Raw genomic sequence first — 8,278 nt, 5'->3', positions numbered from 1 at the left:
CGGGTGCTTGAAAGGTTCAACATGAAAGCAGCCAAACCGGTAAGCTCACCTTTAGCCAATCATATCAAGTTGAGCAAAGAGTCGTGTCCAAAAACATATGAAGAAAAGGAGAAAATGGCAGTTGTTCCCTACTCTTCAGCAGTAGGAAGTATCATGTATGCAATGGTGTGCACACGACCAGATATTGCTCATGCAGTAGGTGTGGTGAGCAGGTTTCTCTCTAATCCAGGGAAGGACCACTGGGAAGCCGTTAAGTGGATTCTCAGATATTTGAAGGGGACTTCTAAGATGTGCTTGTGCTTTGGCGGTTCCAAACCAATCTTGGAAGGATTTACAGATGCTGACATGGGAGGTGACCTGGATGGTAGAAAATCTACGTCTGGGTACTTGTTTACTTTTGCAGGGGGAGCCGTGTCTTGGCAATCCAAGTTACAAAAGTGCATTGCTTTGTCCACAACCGAGGCTGAATACATAGCCGCTACAGAAGCATGCAAGGAGTTGTTGTGGCTGAAGCGGTTTCTCCAAGAGTTGGGTTTGAAGCAAAGTGATTATGGCGTTTATTGTGATAGTCAGAGTGCTCTGGATTTGAGCAAGAACACTACATATCATTCACGCACTAAGCACATTGATATTCGTTATCACTGGATTAGAGACGCTATCGAGAACAAGTTGCTACAGCTAAAGAAGATTCATACCGATAATAATTCTTCAGACATGTTGACAAAGGTAGTCACAAAATCAAAGTTGGAATTCTGCATTAAGGCTGCTGGGATGAACTCCAGGTAACTTGGAGTCATGATCGGAATTCCTCCCTCATGGACTGGAGGGGGAGATTGTTGGTATATGGTCCAGCCCATGATCAATGTTCTAGATTATTCTAGTAAGCAAGAGATGAGGCTGGAGCTTGCTAGACAATTCTAGCATGTTATTAAGTTGATGGAAGAAGCTAGAGAGTACTAGCTTCCTTGGTTGCAAATGGAAAGATCTAGAAGCTACAAGTATGTGGCTAGTCTAGATTTTTCTATACTAGAGGTTTGAAGAAGGAACTAGAAACTAGTAGAATGCCAAGCCCTCACCTATAAATATGGGTGTGATGTAACCAATTGAGAACCAAGAGTGAGTAGCAAAGGATCAAGTCCAAAGCTAGAGTTCCACTCCAAGAGTGAGAGTGAGAGTGTTCCACTACACATTGTGTGAGTGAAGTTTAGAGTGATAGAAAGTGTGTGTTATACTTTCTTGTATCCATCAAGCCTTGTCTTTGGCTTGGTAAGACTACTCTTGTTGTATTCATCTTTTTCATATAGTGAAGATTCCTTGTTTGGTGGACGTAGGCATAAATTGCCGAACCACATAAATTCTTGGCGTCCATTTTCTACTTTACCTTGTGCATTCTCTATCTTGTAGTACCGACATTCCTAACAAAAGAGAGGGGATTGAGCGGTGATGCTTTCTTTGGGGAGAGAGGGAGAGCGCGATTTGGAGTTTAGGTGAAAACAAAGCGGCGTCGAACCGAAGCTGACGGCGGGAGAGAGGGCGGGTTGTTGCATCCGTGTTATTCAGAGTGGGTTTTGAGAGAGTGAGAGTGCTGCGTTCTAAGGTTTGAGAGTGGGTTTCGAGAAAGTGAGCGGCTGCGTTCTAGAGTTTGCACAGGGTGAATGTGGGTGCACGATTTGGGGGATTGTATCTGTCCCACTCTCTCTTCCTCCGTCCATGACATCCACGATAAAACCTAGGTGCTCCTCTTCTATCTGAAAAACCCGAGAGGCTCTCTCTCATTTTTCTGCTATCCTAGCCAAACCCAAAGATCAAGCCTAGATTTCAACCGTACCCTTATTTATGTAATCTCCATTGAGATTGTTTTTTCTTCTGGATTCTCAACTGCAGACTGCTCTGCATGCTCAGCACAAATCCAAGGCATTCACCAAGCCTGTTGTTTGCAGTGTATATGTTCAGTGATTTTCTGAAGAGTAAAAACGTTTTAGATTTGAATATGCGGCAATTGATGCTCCAGGAGGATTCCTCTTCAATGGTGGTGCTCTGTCTTTGCATCTGAATATTTTTGTACCGTAAAAAAGTTAGGGTCTGGGTCTGGGTCTTCCAATACCAGCGAGCTGTTTCTGTACAAACGCCGGCGCACCGTGCCGTCGACCACAATCCTCTCTGTATTCGAGAAATGAATGCTGCATATAGTAATGAAATTTAAGACATTTCTGTGATAGTAATGAGATGAATGCTAAGATGGATGACTAAATGTGCTACGGGAAGAGATTGCTTATTTTGTTAGTTAGGGGAAAATTATTCAAGTAGAAATGATTTTGTTGAGCCGGCTGCTCTTGATTGCTGGCCATGATAGATTCTGGATTCTTTCAGCACATCCTGAAATGAACCTCTTGGCTGCTGGCCATGATGGTGGCATGATTGTCTTTAAATTGGAGAGGGAGCGTCCTGCCTTTTCTGTTAGCGGTGATTCAATGCACTATGATTATCCCTATTCGAAGGCGTGGTTCTTCCAACTTGAATCAAGGGGCAAAGACACTATCTTACAGCCCTACAGAAAATGCTGCTTTGATATGTTCAGATATGGAAGGGGGGTCTTATGAACTATACGTTATACCCAAAGATAGCTTTGGTCGGGGTGATACTGCGCAGGAGGCAAAAAGAGGTATCGGAGGCCCAGCTGTGTTCGTGGCTCGAAATAGGTTTGCAGTGCTTGAAAAGAGCACCAACCAAGTTATAGCTAAAAATCTGAAAAATGAGATTGTCAAGAAGAGTGCCCTACCTATTGTTGCTGATGCAATATTTTATGCTGGAACTGGAAACTTGCTCTGCAAGGCAGAGGACAGAGTCATTATTTTTTACCTGCAGCAGAGAATTATTGTTGGGGAGCTAGGGATGACAATGGCGTCTTCATATATACAACCTTGAACCACATCAAATACTGCCTTCCTAATGGGGATAGTAGAATCATCAGGACCCTCGACGTTCCCGTATATATAACCAAAGTGTATGGAAAACCCATACATTGCTTGGATCGAGATGGGAAGAACCGTGCCATTGTTGTTGATGCAACAGAATATGTTTTCAAGTTATCCTTACTGAAGAAGAGGTATGACCAGGTTATGAGCATGATAAGGAGTTCTGAGCTCTGTGGCCAGGCCATGATTGCATATCTACAGCAGAAAGGTTTCCCTGAGGTTGCCCTTCATTTTGTGAAGGATGAGAGGACTCGCTTCAACTTGGCACTAGGGAGCGGGAACATCCAGATTGCTGTTGCTTCTGCCAAGGAGATTGATGAGAAAGATCACTGGTATCGATTGGGAGTGGAGGCCCTTCGTCAGGGTAATGCAAATTCATGGGCTCCATGATATTGCCGAACGTTTGGCGGCTGAACTGGGAGATAATGTTCCTGTTTTACCCAAGGTGAAATCTCCGTCTCTATTGTTACCACCAATGCCAATCATCTGCGGAGGAGATTGGCCCTTGTTGACGGTCATGAGAGGAATATTTGAGGGTGGTCTTGATAATGTGGGCAAGAATATTGAGGAAGATTATGGAGAGGCTGCAGATGCTGATTGGGGAGAGGAGTTGAATCTTGTTGACGTGGACAATATTCCAAATGGAGACATCAGTGCAGTGCTGGATGATGAGGAAGCACACGAGGAAAATGAGGAGGGAGGATGAGATCTTGAACTTCCACCTGAGATTGATACTCCAAAAACTGCGAGCAATGCCCGTTCTTCTGTGTTTGTTGCCCCAACTCCAGGTATGCCTGTAAGCCAAATCTGGTCACAGAAATCATCTCTTGTTGCTGAACATGCTGCTGCTGGGAATTTCGATATTGCAATGCGTTTGTTGAGCAGGGAGCTGGGTGTAAAGAACTTTGATCCCTTGAGACAATTATTTCTCGATTTACACATGGGCAGTCATACGTATCTAATGTTAGGGGTCCTGCTGCTCTTGTATTTAAATTCTCAGAGCTAGAAGAGAAGCTTAAGGCGGGTTACAAGGCCACAACCCAAGGGAAATTTGCTGATGCTTTACGTCTTCTCCTTGGTATTCTGTATACTATTCCTCTGATCGTAGTTGATTCAAAGAGAGAGGTTGATGAAGTAAAAGAATTAATTATCATTGTAAAGGAGTATGTGCTGGGTTTGAAGATGGAGATTAAGAGGAAGGAACTTAAAGGCGATCCTGTTTGCCAACAGGAGCTAGCGGCTTACTTCACCCACTGCAACCTTCAGATGCCTCACTTGAGACTTGCATTACTAAATGCCATGAGTGTTTGCTATAAGGCTGGTAATCTCAACACGGCAGCTAACTTTGCCAGGCGACTTTTGGAGACCAACCCCACTGTTGAAAACCATGCAAAGACTGCAAGACAAATCCTGCAAGCTGCCGAAAAGAACATGACTGATGCAACCCAGCTAAACTATGATTTCAGAAACCCATTTGTGGTTTGTGGGGCAACATACGTGTCTATTTACCGTGGACAGAAGGATGTGTCATGCCCGTACTGCAGTTCTCGGTTAGTTCCCGACCAGGAAGGGAAGCTCTGTACTGTTTGTGATCTTTCAGTGGTTGGATCAGATGCGTCTGGTTTGCTCTGTTCTCCTACCCAGATAAGATGATCTCCTGCTGCTCAAGTGGGAGCAATTTTTTCAACCTTCAAGTACGACAACGGTTATGTGGATTGTCTCATCTCCTTGAGCAGGGTTTCTATGTTAAAGATCGCGATTTAATTAGGTTGTGCTTCTCTTGTATTTGTATTTCAAATTTTATTTCAAGGTACGTGGTCATTTCGCTGTAAGAACAGGTTGACCATTTTGGTCTAGGTGATTCTTGTGACATCTGAAAATAAACAAATTAGATTGAGTTGGCAAATTACTTGATTTTCCTGATATTTGTAACTTTGAAATTTCATATATTGTAGACACCATTTTCGTGTTAAAACTCGTTTTTGAATTCCATCTGAGGAATGTCAATCTGCCTGGGATTTTGAATATGTTGTGTTAGCAATGTATCTCATTTCTCGTGTGCCTGAGTGACTTTCTGCTAATTATATTCACATCTCGGTGTATGATTGCCATGGAGGTGGAGTGCAAGTACGCCAGTGCTCCGGCGGACTCTGCTGCGATCTTCAGTCATAACTCCCATGAAAGCGATGATTCTTTGCTCTTTATGCTATGAAGATGATAAAAAAGAGTTGCCCTGGTGATGAACTCGTAAACTGGTAATGGCACCGGTGTCTCTAAACAGCAACCCAATAGCTTCACCATATTTCTATGGCTGTGAGAAAGAACGATAACTTCATTGATAAACTGCTCATTTGGGTTGAAGCTCCAATTTTCGACTTTTTTATGGCAACCACTTCATTAAGTTCTTCTGCTCTCATGGTGGCAGTCTGTGGCCTTCTCAAGTTCTTCTGCTGTAAAGATTGTTGTTGTCTCCGTCGATCCCTCCTCGTTGACTCGCTAGTCGTTGTTGAAACAAGAAGCCACCATTTACTTACTTTGGTATCAGATAATAAAAAAAACACTTAAAAAGCCGTTCAAAGGAAGAAAAAAATCACTTCTGCACTCAACTGTTCTTACACTTACCTATTATTTCACTGAATTTAGTAGTTGACTAGAAACGCTGCCCGCGCGATGCTGCGAGGGTTTAAAAATTGTATAAACTATGTAGATAGTTTTACATATATTTTTACGTGCATGTAAAAATATATTTACAACCCAAGTCTTCAATTTCTTTTTCACGGTGAAGTCCTCAGTGTCTTCAAAACCTTGAATAAAAGGCACCAGAATACTGCTTACAAAGAACTTATAAATATGAGGAAATTTGCAAATTAGCTAAACAATGCTATTATTTATCCAATCAAAGCCAAATTGAAATGATGCAGAACTAACACTACAAAAGTCGTGAAAGAAACTAAACTATGGGTAGAATGTTTCTAAAATTTATATTTTATACAAAAATTAATCTTCTAAAAAAAGCAAAAAACACAAATTTGAAAGGAGAAAATATATAAAATTTGGGTAAAAGGTCACAAACACCGAAGTCATTTAATATGCATGGATTATATATGCCAAAAATTAGATGATGAACTACACTAATTGATAACCGTTGGATCGTCATTGTAAAGGACCAATGAATATTTGTTTCATGTATGTGCGTAGATATAGAGACTAATCCAAAATTAAGACATGTACGAAATATTTGAGCTTTACGTGATTACCGAAGAAACAAAGGGCTCAAATATAGGATTTGAAATCAGGTATGAACTCATATTTGAACTTGAATTTGATCGATGCCTGCTACCTCTTCCTTTGTGCTCTAAGCTGGCAATTAAAGAAAATACTATAAATTTTGAGACACGCAATTCAAATTCTAAACAAAAGACTAAACTTTCAAACATGCAATCCGTTTGACAACAACAACAAAGCATTTTCCCACTAAGTGGGGTCGACTGTATGAATCCTAAAACTTCATTCCACGCCTTTTCCCACATGCAATCCGTTCGACGAAAAAAAAATACATGCAATCCGAAATTAAGCTTTACAAGAGTAATATTGTAAACTTATGGAGGTTGGAAAGACTAATTCTGAAATGATTTACCAAATATATTATCACCCAATTAAACCAAACATTGTTTGTAAACAAAGTATGCAATGCAGGTAAGCTTGCACAAAACCTACCAAAAGCAGCAAGATGTCATTTAGTTCTGAAATAATAAAACTACAATACATAAAAATAACTTATTGAAGACCCATATCTATTTATTTCACCCAAAAAAATTGTGAGCAAAAAATTCCCTAAAATATCATGCTCTAACATGATGGGCAAAATTAATTGATGTAAAAAAAAAACCCTAAAACTTGAGAATTGGGTTTGTGGATATTACTGATGAAACAGAGAAGTACTGGGCAAACTTCTATGCTCCTCTTTTTCTTTCTCTAACTGAAATTGAGTAAATAAGTGTAAAAAATGAACAACATTGCAAGAGAATACAATAATTTATGATGAAAATCTACAATTACCAATCAAAATTATATAGGGGAAAGAAACCGTACCAAATTTGAGGCACAAATGATCAAAATCTGAAGCCCTTCATTTCTCAGTTTTTTTTTCCAGCAACCAAATAAACTTTAAAAAGAACCTGTAGAATCCAGAGCAAGCATTAAAGAAAGTCAACAATGTAGGGCATAAATGTTCGCCGTAATAAGAAAGAAAAGATGTTTTCCTAGCTATATTTCAGGGTAATCTAAAAATGTATTCCTCCTTGATATGAACAATATATAGTAATAGCTTGTCATTAGTTTAACAATCTATAGGTTTCAACAAAATTAAAATCATAACCTATGTGGAAAATGCTGAAAATTATGTGTAAACCAACACCAAGTTAAAATGACATTAAACTAAATGGAAATATTATTCTGCCTTTTTTACAAATTGAAAACATTGCACTTATGAATTCCGAGCAAAAAAAAAAAAAAAATCGAATTGCATATAGAAAATTTATAATTTGAAAAAACGGAATAACATTGGTATTGCTTGGGGAATTTGGAAGAAACAATGGAAAGGTATGAGTGCTGAGTTCAGCCTGCTTTTGGTACCCTTAGAGGAAAAGCAATTAATTCGATAACCATTAAGTTGAAAAGAAGAAATTGTAATGAAATTGGGCTCTCCGCTCCAAGTCATTGAATAGTTACTATTCTTTCCTCCGGGGACTCCACCAAGAGGTTCTTTGAGAAAAAGTCTCCCCACCTCACCTGCATCCAAACTACATCCTTATCCGGATTAACCATTATGTTGAAAAAGAAGAAATTATAATTACTTTAGTCTAAAGAAAGCATTGCAATTGGCATTGTTCCTTACTGTTCATTGCACCTGAATTTCAGTTTAATTACATCTATACCATTGGTTTAATGAGTGGGCTTTGTGGAAGTTTTGGGTTCGGCTTGGGGGATTGTTTTTTGGGTTTGGGCAGATGGCCTTTTGCTGGTTTGGCCTATGGATGGGTTTTATTTGGTTGGTTTCGGTAGGGATAGGAAAGCGGTGAGGTGAATGCCGTGAGTCATCCAGTGTAGCTTGCAGAATGGCAGGGAGTAGAGTAGAGATGGAAGAGTCGTGGGTGAGAGAAGAGGAGAGAGGGAAGAGTCGTGCGTTTCAAACGGGATGTGAGGAAAGACGGGAGGAGAGAGAGAGAGGGGTAGGATGAGCGAATCAAGGGTAGGGGTGCCTGAGAGTTTGGTTTGAAGGGTCGACAACAAAGGGTGCGGAG

The 8,278-nt window shown here is 40.4% G+C and overlaps 1 long non-coding RNA gene and 1 pseudogene across 1 annotated transcript; one reads left to right on the top strand and one right to left on the bottom strand.

Annotated features, from left to right (window-relative positions):
- The first annotated feature begins 2,141 nt into the window (after nt 1-2,141).
- LOC103441775 (coatomer subunit alpha-2-like) lies at nt 2,142-5,245 on the top strand (annotated as a pseudogene).
- Nucleotides 5,246-5,547: 302 nt separating this feature from the next.
- LOC108174325 (uncharacterized) lies at nt 5,548-7,822 on the bottom strand. Its single transcript, XR_011572384.1, has 3 exons — nt 7,068-7,822; nt 6,899-6,954; nt 5,548-6,335 (listed from the first exon to the last, which is right to left on the bottom strand). It is a non-coding gene; the product is annotated as an uncharacterized lncRNA (long non-coding RNA).
- Nucleotides 7,823-8,278: the final 456 nt, after the last annotated feature.

This window comes from Malus domestica, chromosome 10, assembly GCF_042453785.1.
Source record: "Malus domestica chromosome 10, GDT2T_hap1".
Classification (NCBI taxonomy): domain Eukaryota; kingdom Viridiplantae; phylum Streptophyta; class Magnoliopsida; order Rosales; family Rosaceae; genus Malus; species Malus domestica.
This window is presented reverse-complemented; position numbering and strand designations above follow the sequence as displayed.